Source organism: Lissotriton vulgaris, chromosome 8 (genome assembly GCF_964263255.1).
Source record: "Lissotriton vulgaris chromosome 8, aLisVul1.2, whole genome shotgun sequence".
NCBI lineage: Eukaryota > Metazoa > Chordata > Amphibia > Caudata > Salamandridae > Lissotriton > Lissotriton vulgaris.
The window spans coordinates 1,528,490,171-1,528,505,731 of record NC_141696.1 but is presented as its reverse complement, the minus strand read 5'-3'; the positions used below and the strand labels follow the sequence as shown (position 1 = coordinate 1,528,505,731).

The 15,561-nt window shown below is 38.1% G+C and overlaps 8 non-coding genes across 8 annotated transcripts; all 8 read left to right on the top strand.

The window, feature by feature from the left end:
* The first annotated feature begins 3,372 nt into the window (after positions 1 to 3,372).
* On the top strand, positions 3,373 to 3,445 carry TRNAF-GAA (transfer RNA phenylalanine (anticodon GAA)). Its single transcript has one exon. It is a non-coding gene; the product is annotated as a tRNA-Phe (tRNA).
* A 1,088-nt stretch (positions 3,446 to 4,533) lies between these two features.
* On the top strand, positions 4,534 to 4,606 carry TRNAF-GAA (transfer RNA phenylalanine (anticodon GAA)). Its single transcript has one exon. It is a non-coding gene; the product is annotated as a tRNA-Phe (tRNA).
* A 508-nt stretch (positions 4,607 to 5,114) lies between these two features.
* TRNAF-GAA (transfer RNA phenylalanine (anticodon GAA)) lies at positions 5,115 to 5,187 on the top strand. The gene has a single exon. It is a non-coding gene; the product is annotated as a tRNA-Phe (tRNA).
* A 1,093-nt stretch (positions 5,188 to 6,280) lies between these two features.
* Positions 6,281 to 6,353, top strand: TRNAF-GAA (transfer RNA phenylalanine (anticodon GAA)). Its single transcript has one exon. It is a non-coding gene; the product is annotated as a tRNA-Phe (tRNA).
* A 1,669-nt stretch (positions 6,354 to 8,022) lies between these two features.
* Positions 8,023 to 8,095, top strand: TRNAF-GAA (transfer RNA phenylalanine (anticodon GAA)). The gene has a single exon. It is a non-coding gene; the product is annotated as a tRNA-Phe (tRNA).
* Positions 8,096 to 8,606: 511 nt separating this feature from the next.
* TRNAF-GAA (transfer RNA phenylalanine (anticodon GAA)) lies at positions 8,607 to 8,679 on the top strand. Its single transcript has one exon. It is a non-coding gene; the product is annotated as a tRNA-Phe (tRNA).
* A 1,126-nt stretch (positions 8,680 to 9,805) lies between these two features.
* Positions 9,806 to 9,878, top strand: TRNAF-GAA (transfer RNA phenylalanine (anticodon GAA)). The gene has a single exon. It is a non-coding gene; the product is annotated as a tRNA-Phe (tRNA).
* Positions 9,879 to 11,547: 1,669 nt separating this feature from the next.
* TRNAF-GAA (transfer RNA phenylalanine (anticodon GAA)) lies at positions 11,548 to 11,620 on the top strand. Its single transcript has one exon. It is a non-coding gene; the product is annotated as a tRNA-Phe (tRNA).
* Positions 11,621 to 15,561: the final 3,941 nt, after the last annotated feature.

Genomic DNA, 15,561 nt, shown 5'->3' with positions numbered 1-15,561 from the left:
TGTAGTACTTTTTCTCTATTCATCAAATTTTTTCCAACTGATCTACAACACAATCAATTTAACATAGACTTTGCTTTATGTCCTCCTTCTAAACTTGCTTCCACCTCTCTTACCTTCAGGTTTGACAATGAATATTTCCCATTTCATGCTTTTTTGTAAAGTAAACTCTTGTCTGCATTACCTTCCACCTCCCCTTGAATACAGATGTCAGTAGTCAGATGACATTGCTTACCTACTCATGCCAAATATATCTGGGTAATATAGTGCTAGTCCATTCAGAGTTAAAAAAACAACTACCTAACCTGGATCCCAAAACTGCTATTTGCCCATTGCACCAGTTAATTGCGGAATGATACAGGACTCCTTAAAACATATCTCTACCATATGAGGTTAAAAATCCAGGTACTGCATCTATTTTGTTAAATAGTTTAAATTAAAGTATGAAGACCACAGCTATAAGCAGGCCGCAATAGCTCAGTTGGGAGAGCGTTAGACTGAAGATCTAAAGGTCCCTGGTTCCATCCCGGGTTTCGGCACAGTTGAGAGGTTCCTTGCTTCTAACAAAATAGGTCTTGGAATCAGCTGTAGTACTTTTTTCTCTATCAACATTTTTATCAACTGATCTACAAAATGATCAATTCAACATAGACTTTGCTTTCTGTCCTCCTTTTAAACTTTCTTCCACCTATCTTGCCTTCAGGTTTGACAATGAATGTTTCCCATTTCGTCCTTTTTTGTAAAGTAAACTCTTGTCTGCATCACATTCCACTTCCCCTTGAACACAGATGTCAGTAGTCAGATGACATTGCTTACCTACTTATGCCAAATATATCTAGGTAATATAGTGCTAGTCCATTTCGAGTTAAAAAAACAACTACCTAACCTGGATCCCAAAAATGCTATTTACCCATTGCACCAGTTAACTGGGGAATGATACAGGACTCCTTAAAACATATCTCTACCATATGAGGTTAAAAATCCAGGTCCTGCATCTATTTTGTTAAATGGTTTAAATTAAAGTATGAAGACCACAGCTATAAGCAGGCCGAAATAGCTCAGTTGGGAGAGCGTTAGACTGAAGATCTAAAGGTCCCTGATTCAATCCCGGGTTTCGGCACAGTTGAGAGGTTCCTTGCTTCTAACAAAATAGGTCTTGGAATCAGCTGTAGTACTTTTTCTCTATTCATCAAATTTTTTCCAACTGATCTACAACACAATCAATTTAACATAGACTTTGCTTTATGTACTCCTTCTAAACTTGCTTCCACCTCTCTTACCTTCAGGTTTGACAATGAATATTTCCCATTTCATGCTTTTTTGTAAAGTAAACTCTTGTCTGCATTACCTTCCACTTCCCCTTGAACACAGATGTCAGTAGTCAGATGACATTGCTTACCTACTCATGCCAAATATATCTGGGTAATATAGTGCTAGTCCATTCAGAGTTAAAAAAAACAACTACCTAACCTGGATCCCAAAAATGCTATTTACCCATTGCACCAGTTAATTGCGGAATGATACAGGACTCCTTAAAACATATCTCACCATATGAGGTTAAAAATCCAGGTCCTGCATCTATTTTGTTAAATGGTTTAAATTAAAGTATGAAGACCACAGCTATAAGCAGGCCAAAATAGCTAAGCTGGGAGAGCGTTAGACTGAATATCTAAAGGTCCCTGGTTCAATCCCGGGTTTCGGCACAGTTGAGAGGTTCCTTGCTTCTAACAAAATAGGTCTTGGAATCAGCTGTAGTACTCTTTTCTCTATCAACATTTTTATCAACTGATCTACAAAATGATCAATTCAACATAGACTTTGCTTTCTGTCCTCCTTTTAAACTTTCTTCCACCTATCTTGCCTTCAGGTTTGACTATGAATGTTTTCCATTTTGTCCTTTTTTGTAAAGTAAACTCTTGTCTGCATCACATTCCACTTCCCCTTGAACACAGATGTCAGTAGTCAGATGACATTGCTTACCTACTCATGCCAAATATATCTGGGTAATATAGTGCTAGTCCATTCAGAGTTAAAAAAACAACTACCTAACCTGGATCCCAAAAATGCTATTTACCCATTGCACCAGTTAACTGGGGAATGATACAGGACTCCTTAAAACATAACCTACCATATGAGGTTAAAAATCCAGGTCCTGCATCTATTTTGTTAAATAGTTTAAATTAAAGTATGAAGACCACAGCTCTAAGCAGGCCGAAATAGCTCAGTTGAGCGAGCGTTAGACTGAAGATCTAAAGGTCCCTCGTTCAATCCCGGGTTTCGGCACAGTTGAGAGGTTCCTTGCTTCTAACAAAATAGGTCTTGGGATCAGCTGTACTTCTTTTTCTCTATTCATCAAATTTTTTCCAACTGATCTACAACACAATCAATTTAACATAGACTTTGCTTTATGTCCTCCTTCTAAACTTGCTTCCACCTCTCTTACCTTCAGGTTTGACAATGAATATTTCCCATTTCATGCTTTTTTGTAAAGTAAACTCTTGTCTGCATTACCTTCCACTTCCCCTTGAACACAGATGTCAGTAGTCAGATGACATTGCTTACCTACTCATGCCAAATATATCTGGGTAATATAGTGCTAGTCCATTCAGAGTTAAAAAAACAGCTACCTAACCTGGATCCAAGAAATGCTATTTACCCATTGCACCAGTTAATTGCGGAATGATACAGGACTCCTTAAAACATATCTCTACCATGTGAGGTTAAAAATCCAGGTCCTGCATCTATTTTGTTAAATGGTTTAAATTAAAGTATGAAGACCACAGCTATAAGCAGGCCGAAATAGCTCAGTTGGGAGAGCGTTAGACTGAAGATCTGAAGGTCCCTGGTTCAATCCCGGGTTTTGGCACAGTTGAGAGGTTCCTTGCTTCTAAAAAAATAGGTCTTGGAATCAGCTGTAGTACTTTTTCTCTATTCATCAAATTTTTTCCAACTGATCTACAACACAATCAATTTAACATAGACTTTGCTTTATATCCTCCTTCTAAACTTGCTTCCACCTCTCTTACCTTCAGGTTTGACAATGAATATTTCCCATTTCATGCTTTTTTGTAAAGTAAACTCTTGTCTGCATTACCTTCCACTTCCCCTTGAACACAGATGTCAGTAGTCAGATGACATTGCTTACCTACTCATGCCAAATATATCTGGGTAATATAGTGCTAGTCCATTCAGAGTTAAAAAAACAACTACCTAACCTGGATCCCAAAAATGCTATTTACCCATTGCACCAGTTAATTGCGGAATGATACAGGACTCCTTAAAACATATCTCACCATATGAGGTTAAAAATCCAGGTCCTGCATCTGTTTTGTTAAATGGTTTAAATTAAAGTATGAAGACCACAGCTATAAGCAGGCCGAAATAGCTCAGTTGGGAGAGCGTTAGACTGAAGATCTAAAGGTCCCTGGTTCAATCCCGGGTTTCGGCACAGTTGAGAGGTTCCTTGCTTCTAACAAAATAGGTCTTGGAATCAGCTGTAGTACTTTTTTCTCTATCAACATTTTTATCAACTGATCTACAAAATGATCAATTCAACATAGACTTTGCTTTCTGTCCTCCTTTTAAACTTTCTTCCACCTCTCTTACCTTCAGGTTTGACTATGAATGTTTTCCATTTCGTCCTTTTTTGTAAAGTAAACTCTTGTCTGCATCACATTCCACTTCCCCTTGAACACAGATGTCAGTAGTCAGATGACATTGCTTACCTACTCATGTCAAATATATCTGGGTAATATAGTGCTAGTCCATTCAGAGTTAAAAAAACAACTACCGAACCTGGATCCCAAAAATGCTATTTACCCATTGCACCAGTTAACTGGGGAATGATACAGGACTCCTTAAAACATATCTCTACCATATGAGGTTAAAAATCCAGGTCCTGCATCTATTTTGTTAAATGGTTCAAATTAAAGTATGAAGACCCCAGCTATCAGAAGGCCGAAATAGCTCAGTTGGGAGAGCGCTAGACTGAAGATCTAAAGGTCCCTGGTTCAATCCCGGGTTTCGGCACAGTTGAGAGGTTCCTTGCTTCTAACAAAATAGGTCTTGGAATCAGCTGTAGTACTTTTTCTCTATTAACATTTTTATCAACTGATCTACAAAATGATCAATTCAACATAGACTTTGCTTTCTGTCCTCCTTTTAAACTTTCTTCCACCTATCTTGCCTTCCGGTTTGACTATGAATGTTTTCCATTTCGTCCTTTTTTGTAAAGTAAACTCTTGTCTGCATTACCTTCCACTTCCCCTTGAACACAGATGTCAGTAGTCAGATGACATTGCTTACCTACTCATGCCAAATATATCTGGATAATATAGTGCTAGTCCATTCAGAGTTAAAAAAACAACTACCTAACCTGGATCCAAAAAATGCTATTTTCCCATTGTACCAGTTAATTGCGGAATGATACAGGACTCCTTAAAACATATCTCTACCATATGAGGTTAAAAATCCAGGTCCTGCATCTATTTTGTTAAATGGTTTAAATTAAAGTATGAAGACCACAGCTATAAGCAGGCCGAAATAGCTCAGTTGGGAGAGCGTTAGACTGAAGATCTAAAGGTCCCTGGTTCAATCCCGGGTTTCGGCACAGTTGAGAGGTTCCTTGCTTCTAACAAAATAGGTCTTGGAATCAGCTGTAGTACTTTTTTCTCTATCAACATTTTTATCAACTGATCTACAAAATGATCAATTCAACATAGACTTTGCTTTCTGTCCTCCTTTTAAACTTTCTTCCACCTATCTTGCCTTCAGGTTTGACAATGAATGTTTCCTATTTCATCCTTTTTTGTAAAGTAAACTCTTGTCTGCATCACATTCCACTTCCCCTTGAACACAGATGTCAGTAGTCAGATGACATTGCTTACCTACTCATGCCAAATATATCTAGGTAATATAGTGCTAGTCCATTCAGAGTTAAAAAAACAACTACCTAACCTGGATCCCAAAAATGCTATTTACCCATTGCACCAGTTAACTGGGGAATGATACAGGACTCCTTAAAACATATCTCTACCATATGAGGGTAAAAATCCAGGTCCTGCATCTATTTTGTTAAATGGTTTAAATTAAAGTATGAAGACCCCAGCTATAAGCAGGCCGAAATAGCTCAGTTGGGAGAGCGTTAGACTGAAGATCTAAAGGTCCCTGGTTCAATCCCGGGTTTCGGCACAGTTGAGAGGTTCCTTGCTTCTAACAAAATAGGTCTTGGAATCAGCTGTAGTACTTTTTCTCTATTCATCAAATTTTTTCCAACTGATCTACAACACAATCAATTTAACATAGACTTTGCTTTATGTCCTCCTTCTAAACTTGCTTCCACCTCTCTTACCTTCAGGTTTGACAATGAATATTTCCCATTTCATGCTTTTTTGTAAAGTAAACTCTTGTCTGCATTACCTTCCACCTCCCCTTGAATACAGATGTCAGTAGTCAGATGACATTGCTTACCTACTCATGCCAAATATATCTGGGTAATATAGTGCTAGTCCATTCAGAGTTAAAAAAACAACTACCTAACCTGGATCCCAAAACTGCTATTTGCCCATTGCACCAGTTAATTGTGGAATGATACAGGACTCCTTAAAACATATCTCTACCATATGAGGTTAAAAATCCAGGTCCTGCATCTATTTTGTTAAATGGTTTAAATTAAAGTATGAAGACCCCAGCTATCAGAAGGCCGAAATAGCTTAGTTGGGAGAGCTTTAGACTGAAGATCTAAAGGTCCCTGGTTCAATCCCGGGTTTCGGCACAGTTGAAACGTTCCTTGCTTCTAACAAAATAGGTCTTGGAATCAGCTGTAGTACTTTTTCTCTATTCATCAAATTTTTTCCAACTGATCTACAACACAATCAATTTAACATAGACTTTGCTTTATGTCCTCCTTCTAAACTTGCTTCCACCTCTCTTATCTTCAGGTTTGACAATGAATATTTCCCATTTCATGCTTTTTTGTAAAGTAAACTCTTGTCTGCATTACCTTCCACTTCCCCTTGAACACAGATGTCAGTAGTCAGATGACATTGCTTACCTACTCATGCCAAATATATCTGGATAATATAGTGCTAGTCCATTCAGAGTTAAAAAAACAACTACCTAACCTGGATCCAAAAAATGCTATTTTCCCATTGTACCAGTTAATTGCGGAATGATATAGGACTCCTTAAAACATATCTCTACCATATGAGGTTAAAAATCCAGGTCCTGCATCTATTTTGTTAAATGGTTTAAATTAAAGTATGAAGACCACAGCTATAAGCAGGCCGAAATAGCTCAGTTGGGAGAGCGTTAGACTGAAGATCTAAAGGTCCCTGGTTCAATCCCGGGTTTCGGCACAGTTGAGAGGTTCCTTGCTTCTAACAAAATAGGTCTTGGAATCAGCTGTAGTACTTTTTTCTCTATCAACATTTTTATCAACTGATCTACAAAATGATCAATTCAACATAGACTTTGCTTTCTGTCCTCTTTTTAAACTTTCTTCCACCTATCTTGCCTTCAGGTTTGACAATGAATGTTTCCCATTTCGTCCTTTTTTGTAAAGTAAACTCTTGTCTGCATCACATTCCACTTCCCCTTGAACACAGATGTCAGTAGTCAGATGACATTGCTTACCTACTCATGCCAAATATATCTAGGTAATATAGTGCTAGTCCATTCAGAGTTAAAAAAACAACTACCTAACCTGGATCCCAAAAATGCTATTTACCCATTGCACCAGTTAACTGGGGAATGGTACAGGACTCCTTAAAACATATCTCTACCATATGAGGTTAAAAATCCAGGTCCTGCATCTATTTTGTTAAATGGTTCAAATTAAAGTATGAAGACCACAGCTATGAGAAGGCCGAAATAGCTCAGTTTGGAGAGCGTTAGACTGAAGATCTAAAGGTCCCTGGTTTAATCCCGGGTTTTGGCACAGTTGAGAGGTTCCTTGCTTCTAGCAAAATAGGTCTTGGAATCAGCTGTAGAACTTTTCTCTATTCATCAAATTTTTTCGAACTGATCTACAACACAATCAATTTAACATAGACTTTGCTTTATGTCCTCCTTCTAAACTTGCTTCCACCTCTCTTACCTTCAGGTTTGACAATGAATATTTCCCATTTCATGCTTTTTTGTAAAGTAAACTCTTGTCTGCATTACCTTCCACTTCCCCTTGAACACAGATGTCAGTAGTCAGATGACATTCTTACCTACTCATGCCAAATATATCTGGGTAATATAGTGCTAGTCCATTCAGAGTTAAAAAAACAACTACCTAACCTGGATCCCAAAAATGCTATTTACCCATTGCACCAGTTAATTGCGGAATGATACAGGACTCCTTAAACCATATCTCACCATATGAGGTTAAAAATCCAGGTCCTGCATCTATTTTGTTAAATGGTTTAAATTAAAGTATGAAGACCACAGCTGTAAGCAGCCCGAAATAGCTAAGTTGGGAGAGCGTTAGACTGAAGATCTAAAGGTCCCTGGTTCAATCCCGGGTTTCGGCACAGTTGAGAGGTTCCTTGCTTCTAACAAAATAGGTCTTGGAATCAGCTGTAGTACTTTTTTCTCTATCAACATTTTTATCAACTGATCTACAAAATGATCAATTCAACATAGACTTTGCTTTCTGTCCTCCTTTTAAACTTTCTTCCACCTATCTTGCCTTCAGGTTTGACAATGAATGTTTCCCATTTCATCCTTTTTTGTAAAGTAAACTCTTGTCTGCATCACATTCCACTTCCCCTTGAACACAGATGTCAGTAGTCAGATGACATTGCTTACCTACTCATGCCAAATATATCTAGGTAATATAGTGCTAGTCCATTCAGAGTTAAAAAAACAACTACCTAACCTGGATCCCAAAAATGCTATTTACCCATTGCACCAGTTAACTGGGGAATGATACAGGACTCCTTAAAACATATCTCTACCATATGAGGGTAAAAATCCAGGTCCTGCATCTATTTTGTTAAATGGTTTAAATTAAAGTATGAAGACCCCAGCTATAAGCAGGCCGAAATAGCTCAGTTGGGAGAGCGTTAGACTGAAGATCTAAAGGTCCCTGGTTCAATCCCGGGTTTCGGCACAGTTGAGAGGTTCCTTGCTTCTAACAAAATAGGTCTTGGAATCAGCTGTAGTACTTTTTCTCTATTCATCAAATTTTTTCCAACTGATCTACAACACAATCAATTTAACATAGACTTTGCTTTATGTCCTCCTTCTAAACTTGCTTCCACCTCTCTTACCTTCAGGTTTGACAATGAATATTTCCCATTTCATGCTTTTTTGTAAAGTAAACTCTTGTCTGCATTACCTTCCACCTCCCCTTGAATACAGATGTCAGTAGTCAGATGACATTGCTTACCTACTCATGCCAAATATATCTGGGTAATATAGTGCTAGTCCATTCAGAGTTAAAAAAACAACTACCTAACCTGGATCCCAAAACTGCTATTTGCCCATTGCACCAGTTAATTGTGGAATGATACAGGACTCCTTAAAACATATCTCTACCATATGAGGTTAAAAATCCAGGTCCTGCATCTATTCTTGTTAAATGGTTTAAATTAAAGTATGAAGACCACAGCTATCAGAAGGCCGAAATAGCTTAGTTGGGAGAGCGTTAGACTGAAGATCTAAAGGTCCCTGGTTCAATCCCGGGTTTCGGCACAGTTGAGACGTTCCTTGCTTCTAACAAAGTAGGTCTTGGAATCAGCTGTAGTACTTTTTTCTCTATCAACATTTTTATCAACTGATCTACAAAATGATCAATTCAACATAGACTTTGCTTTCTGTCCTCTTTTTAAACTTTCTTCCACCTATCTTGCCTTCAGGTTTGACAATGAATGTTTCCCATTTCGTCCTTTTTTGTAAAGTAAACTCTTGTCTGCATCACATTCCACTTCCCCTTGAACACAGATGTCAGTAGTCAGATGACATTGCTTACCTACTCATGCCAAATATATCTAGGTAATATAGTGCTAGTCCATTCAGAGTTAAAAAAACAACAACCTAACCTGGATCCCAAAAATGCTATTTACCCATTGCACCAGTTAACTGGGGAATGGTACAGGACTCCTTAAAACATATCTCTACCATATGAGGTTAAAAATCCAGGTCCTGCATCTATTTTGTTAAATGGTTCAAATTAAAGTATGAAGACCACAGCTATGAGAAGGCCGAAATAGCTCAGTTTGGAGAGCGTTAGACTGAAGATCTAAAGGTCCCTGGTTTAATCCCGGGTTTTGGCACAGTTGAGAGGTTCCTTGCTTCTAGCAAAATAGGTCTTGGAATCAGCTGTAGAACTTTTCTCTATTCATCAAATTTTTTCGAACTGATCTACAACACAATCAATTTAACATAGAATTTGCTTTATGTCCTCCTTCTAAACTTGCTTCCACCTCTCTTACCTTCAGGTTTGACAATGAATATTTCCCATTTCATGCTTTTTTGTAAAGTAAACTCTTGTCTGCATTACCTTCCACTTCCCCTTGAACACAGATGTCAGTAGTCAGATGACATTCTTACTTCCCCTAGATGTCAGTAGTCAGATGACATTGCTTACCTACTCATGCCAAATATATCTGGATAATATAGTGCTAGTCCATTCAGAGTTAAAAAAACAACTACCTAACCTGGATCCAAAAAATGCTATTTTCCCATTGTACCAGTTAATTGCGGAATGATATAGGACTCCTTAAAACATATCTCTACCATATGAGGTTAAAAATCCAGGTCCCGCATCTATTTTGTTAAATGGTTTAAATTAAAGTATGAAGACCACAGCTATAAGCAGGCCGAAATAGCTCAGTTGGGAGAGCGTTAGACTGAAGATCTAAAGGTCCCTGGTTCAATCCCGGGTTTCGGCACAGTTGAGAGGTTCCTTGCTTCTAACAAAATAGGTCTTGGAATCAGCTGTAGTACTTTTTTCTCTATCAACATTTTTATCAACTGATCTACAAAATGATCAATTCAACATAGACTTTGCTTTCTGTCCTCTTTTTAAACTTTCTTCCACCTATCTTGCCTTCAGGTTTGACAATGAATGTTTCCCATTTCGTCCTTTTTTGTAAAGTAAACTCTTGTCTGCATCACATTCCACTTCCCCTTGAACACAGATGTCAGTAGTCAGATGACATTGCTTACCTACTCATGCCAAATATATCTAGGTAATATAGTGCTAGTCCATTCAGAGTTAAAAAAACAACTACCTAACCTGGATCCCAAAAATGCTATTTACCCATTGCACCAGTTAACTGGGGAATGGTACAGGACTCCTTAAAACATATCTCTACCATATGAGGTTAAAAATCCAGGTCCTGCATCTATTTTGTTAAATGGTTCAAATTAAAGTATGAAGACCACAGCTATGAAAAGGCCGAAATAGCTCAGTTTGGAGAGCGTTAGACTGAAGATCTAAAGGTCCCTGGTTTAATCCCGGGTTTTGGCACAGTTGAGAGGTTCCTTGCTTCTAGCAAAATAGGTCTTGGAATCAGCTGTAGAACTTTTCTCTATTCATCAAATTTTTTCGAACTGATCTACAACACAATCAATTTAACATAGAATTTGCTTTATGTCCTCCTTCTAAACTTGCTTCCACCTCTCTTACCTTCAGGTTTGACAATGAATATTTCCCATTTCATGCTTTTTTGTAAAGTAAACTCTTGTCTGCATTACCTTCCACTTCCCCTTGAACACAGATGTCAGTAGTCAGATGACATTCTTACCTACTCATGCCAAATATATCTGGGTAATATAGTGCTAGTCCATTCAGAGTTAAAAAAACAACTACCTAACCTGGATCCCAAAAATGCTATTTACCCATTGCACCAGTTAATTGCGGAATGATACAGGACTCCTTAAAACATATCTCACCATATGAGGTTAAAAATCCAGGTCCTGCATCTATTTTGTTAAATGGTTTAAATTAAAGTATGAAGACCACAGCTGTAAGCAGCCCGAAATAGCTAAGTTGGGAGAGCGTTAGACTGAAGATCTAAAGGTCCCTGGTTCAATCCCGGGTTTCGGCACAGTTGAGAGGTTCCTTGCTTCTAACAAAATAGGTCTTGGAATCAGCTGTAGTACTTTTTTCTCTATCAACATTTTTATCAACTGATCTACAAAATGATCAATTCAACATAGACTTTGCTTTCTGTCCTCCTTTTAAACTTTCTTCCACCTATCTTGCCTTCAGGTTTGACAATGAATGTTTCCCATTTCATCCTTTTTTGTAAAGTAAACTCTTGTCTGCATCACATTCCACTTCCCCTTGCACACAGATGTCAGTAGTCAGATGACATTGCTTACCTACTCATGCCAAATATATCTAGGTAATATAGTGCTAGTCCATTCAGAGTTAAAAAAACAACTACCTAACCTGGATCCCAAAAATGCTATTTACCCATTGCACCAGTTAACTGGGGAATGATACAGGACTCCTTAAAACATATCTCTACCATATGAGGGTAAAAATCCAGGTCCTGCATCTATTTTGTTAAATGGTTTAAATTAAAGTATGAAGACCCCAGCTATAAGCAGGCCGAAATAGCTCAGTTGGGAGAGCGTTAGACTGAAGATCTAAAGGTCCCTGGTTCAATCCCGGGTTTCGGCACAGTTGAGAGGTTCATTGCTTCTAACAAAATAGGTCTTGGAATCAGCTGTAGTACTTTTTCTCTATTCATCAAATTTTTTCCAACTGATCTACAACACAATCAATTTAACATAGACTTTGCTTTATGTCCTCCTTCTAAACTTGCTTCCACCTCTCTTACCTTCAGGTTTGACAATGAATATTTCCCATTTCATGCTTTTTTGTAAAGTAAACTCTTGTCTGCATTACCTTCCACCTCCCCTTGAATACAGATGTCAGTAGTCAGATGACATTGCTTACCTACTCATGCCAAATATATCTGGGTAATATAGTGCTAGTCCATTCAGAGTTAAAAAAACAACTACCTAACCTGGATCCCAAAACTGCTATTTGCCCATTGCACCAGTTAATTGTGGAATGATACAGGACTCCTTAAAACATATCTCTACCATATGAGGTTAAAAATCCAGGTCCTGCATCTATTTTGTTAAATGGTTTAAATTAAAGTATGAAGACCACAGCTATAAGCAGGCCGAAATAGCTCAGTTGGGAGAGCGTTAGACTGAAGATCTAAAGGTCCCTGGTTCAATCTCGGGTTTCGGCACAGTTGAGAGGTTCCTTGCTTCAAAAAAAATAGGTCTTGGAATCAGCTGTAGTACTTTTTCTCTATTCATCAAATTTTTTCCAACTGATCTACAACACAATCAATTTAACATAGACTTTGCTTTATGTCCTCCTTCTAAACTTGCTTCCACCTCTCTTACCTTCAGGTTTGACAATGAATATTTCCCATTTCATGCTTTTTTGTAAAGTAAACTCTTGTCTGCATTACCTTCCACCTCCCCTTGAATACAGATGTCAGTAGTCAGATGACATTGCTTACCTACTCATGCCAAATATATATGGGTAATATAGTGCTAGTCCATTCAGAGTTAAAAATAACAACTACCTAACCTGGATCCCAAAACTGCAATTTGCCCATTGCACCAGTTAATTGCGGAATGATACAGGACTCCTTAAAACATATCTCTACCATATGAGGTTAAAAATCCAGGTCCTGCATCTATTTTGTTAAATGGTTTAAATTAGAGTATGAAGACCACAGCTATAAGCTGGCCACTATAGCTCAGTTGGGAGAGCGTTAGACTCTAGATCTAAAGGTCCCTGGTTCCATCCCGGGTTTCGGCACAGTTGACAGGTTCCTTGCTTCTAACAAAATAGGTCTTGGAATCAGCTGTAGTACTTTTTTCTCTATCAAAATTTTTATCAACTGATCTACAAAATGATCAATTCAACATAGACTTTGCTTTCTGTCCTCCTTTTAAACTTTCTTCCACCTATCTTGCCTTCAGGTTTGACAATAATTGTTTCCCATTTAGTCCTTTTTTGTAAAGTAAACTCTTGTCTGCATCACATTCCACTTCCCCTTGAACACAGATGTCAGTAGTCAGATGACATTGCTTACCTACTCATGCCAAATATATCTAGGTAATATAGTGCTAGTCCATTCAGAGTTAAAAAAACAACTACCTAACCTGGATCCCAAAAATGCTATTTACCCATTGCACCAGTTAACTGGGGAATGATACAGGACTCCTTAAAACATATCTCTACCACATGAGGTTAAAAATCCAGGTCCTGCATCTATTTTGTTAAATGGTTTAAATTAAAGTATGAAGACCACAGCTATAAGCAGGCCGAAATAGCACAGTTGGGAGAGCGTTAGACTGAAGATCTAAAGGTCCCTGGTTCAATCCCGGGTTTCGGCACAGTTGAGAGGTTCCTTGCTTCTAACAAAATAGGTCTTGGAATCAGCTGTTGTACTTTTTCTCTATTCAACAAATTTTTTCCAACTGATCTACAACACAATCAATTTAACATAGACTTTGCTTTATGTCCTCCTTCTAAACTTGCTTCCACCTCTCTTACCTTCAGGTTTGACAATGAATATTTCCCAATTCATGCTTTTTTGTAAAGTAAACTCTTCTCTGCATTACCTTCCACCTCCCCTTGAATACAGATGTCAGTAGTCAGATGACATTGCTTACCTACTCATGCCAAATATATCTGGGTAATATAGTGCTAGTCCATTCAGAGTTAAAAAAACAACTACCTAACCTGGATCCCAAAACTGCTATTTGCCCATTGCACCAGTTAATTGCGGAATGATACAGGACTCCTTAAAACATATCTCTACCATATGAGGTTAAAAATCCAGGTCCTGCATCTATTTTGTTAAATGGTTTAAATTAAAGTATGAAGACCACAGCTATAAGCAGGCCGCAATAGCTCAGTTGGGAGAGCGTTAGACTGAAGATCTAAAGGTCCCTGGTTCAATCCCGGCTTTCGGCACAGTTGAGAGGTTCCTTGCTTCTAACAAAATAGGTCTTGGAATAAGCTGTAGTACTTTTTTCTCTAGCAACATTTTTATCAACTGATCTACAAAATGATCAAGTCAACATAGACTTTGCTTTCTGTCCTCTTTTTAAACTTTCTTCCACCTATCTTGCCTTCAGGTTTGACAATGAATGTTTCCCATTTCGTCCTTTTTTGTAAAGTAAACTCTTGTCTGCATCACATTCCACTTCCCCTTGAACACAGATGTCAGTAGTCAGATGACATTGCTTACCTACTCATGCCAGATATATCTAGGTAATATAGTGCTAGTCCATTCAGAGTTAAAAAAACAACTACCTAACCTGGATCCCAAAAATGCTATTTACCCATTGCACCAGTTAACTGGGGAATGGTACAGGACTCCTTAAAACATATCTCTACCATATGAGGTTAAAAATCCAGGTCCTGCATCTATTTTGTTAAATGGTTCAAATTAAAGTATGAAGACCACAGCTATGAGAAGGCCGAAATAGCTCAGTTTGGAGAGCGTTAGACTGAAGATCTAAAGGTCCCTGGTTTAATCCCGGGTTTTGGCACAGTTGAGAGGTTCCTTGCTTCTAGCAAAATAGGTCTTGGAATCAGCTGTAGAACTTTTCTCTATTCATCAAATTTTTTCGAACTGATCTACAACACAATCAATTTAACATAGACTTTGCTTTATGTCCTCCTTCTAAACTTGCTTCCACCTCTCTTACCTTCAGGTTTGACAATGAATATTTCCCATTTCATGCTTTTTTGTAAAGTAAACTCTTGTCTGCATTACCTTCCACTTCCCCTTGAACACAGATGTCAGTAGTCAGATGACATTCTTACCTACTCATGCCAAATATATCTGGGTAATATAGTGCTAGTCCATTCAGAGTTAAAAAAACAACTACCTAACCTGGATCCCAAAAATGCTATTTACCCATTGCACCAGTTAATTGCGGAATGATACAGGACTCCTTAAAACATATCTCACCATATGAGGTTAAAAATCCAGGTCCTGCATCTATTTTGTTAAATGGTTTAAATTAAAGTATGAAGACCACAGCTGTAAGCAGCCCGAAATAGCTAAGTTGGGAGAGCGTTAGACTGAAAATCTAAAGGTCCCTGGTTCAATCCCGGGTTTCGGCACAGTTGAGAGGTTCCTTGCTTCTAACAAAATAGGTCTTGGAATCAGCTGTAGTACTTTTTTCTCTATCAACATTTTTATCAACTGATCTACAAAATGATCAATTCAACATAGACTTTGCTTTCTGTCCTCCTTTTAAACTTTCTTCCACCTATCTTGCCTTCAGGTTTGACTATGAATGTTTTCCATGTCGTCCTTTTTTGTAAAGTAAACTCTTGTCTGCATCACATTCCACTTCCCCTTGAACACAGATGTCAGTAGTCAGATGACATTGCTTACCTACTCATGCCAAATATATCTGGGTAATATAGTGCTAGTCCATTCAGAGTTAAAAAAACAACTACCTAACCTGGATCCCAAAAATGCTATTTACCCATTGCACCAGTTAACTGGGGAATGATACAGGACTCCTTAAAACATATCTCTACCATATGAGGTTAAAAATCCAGGT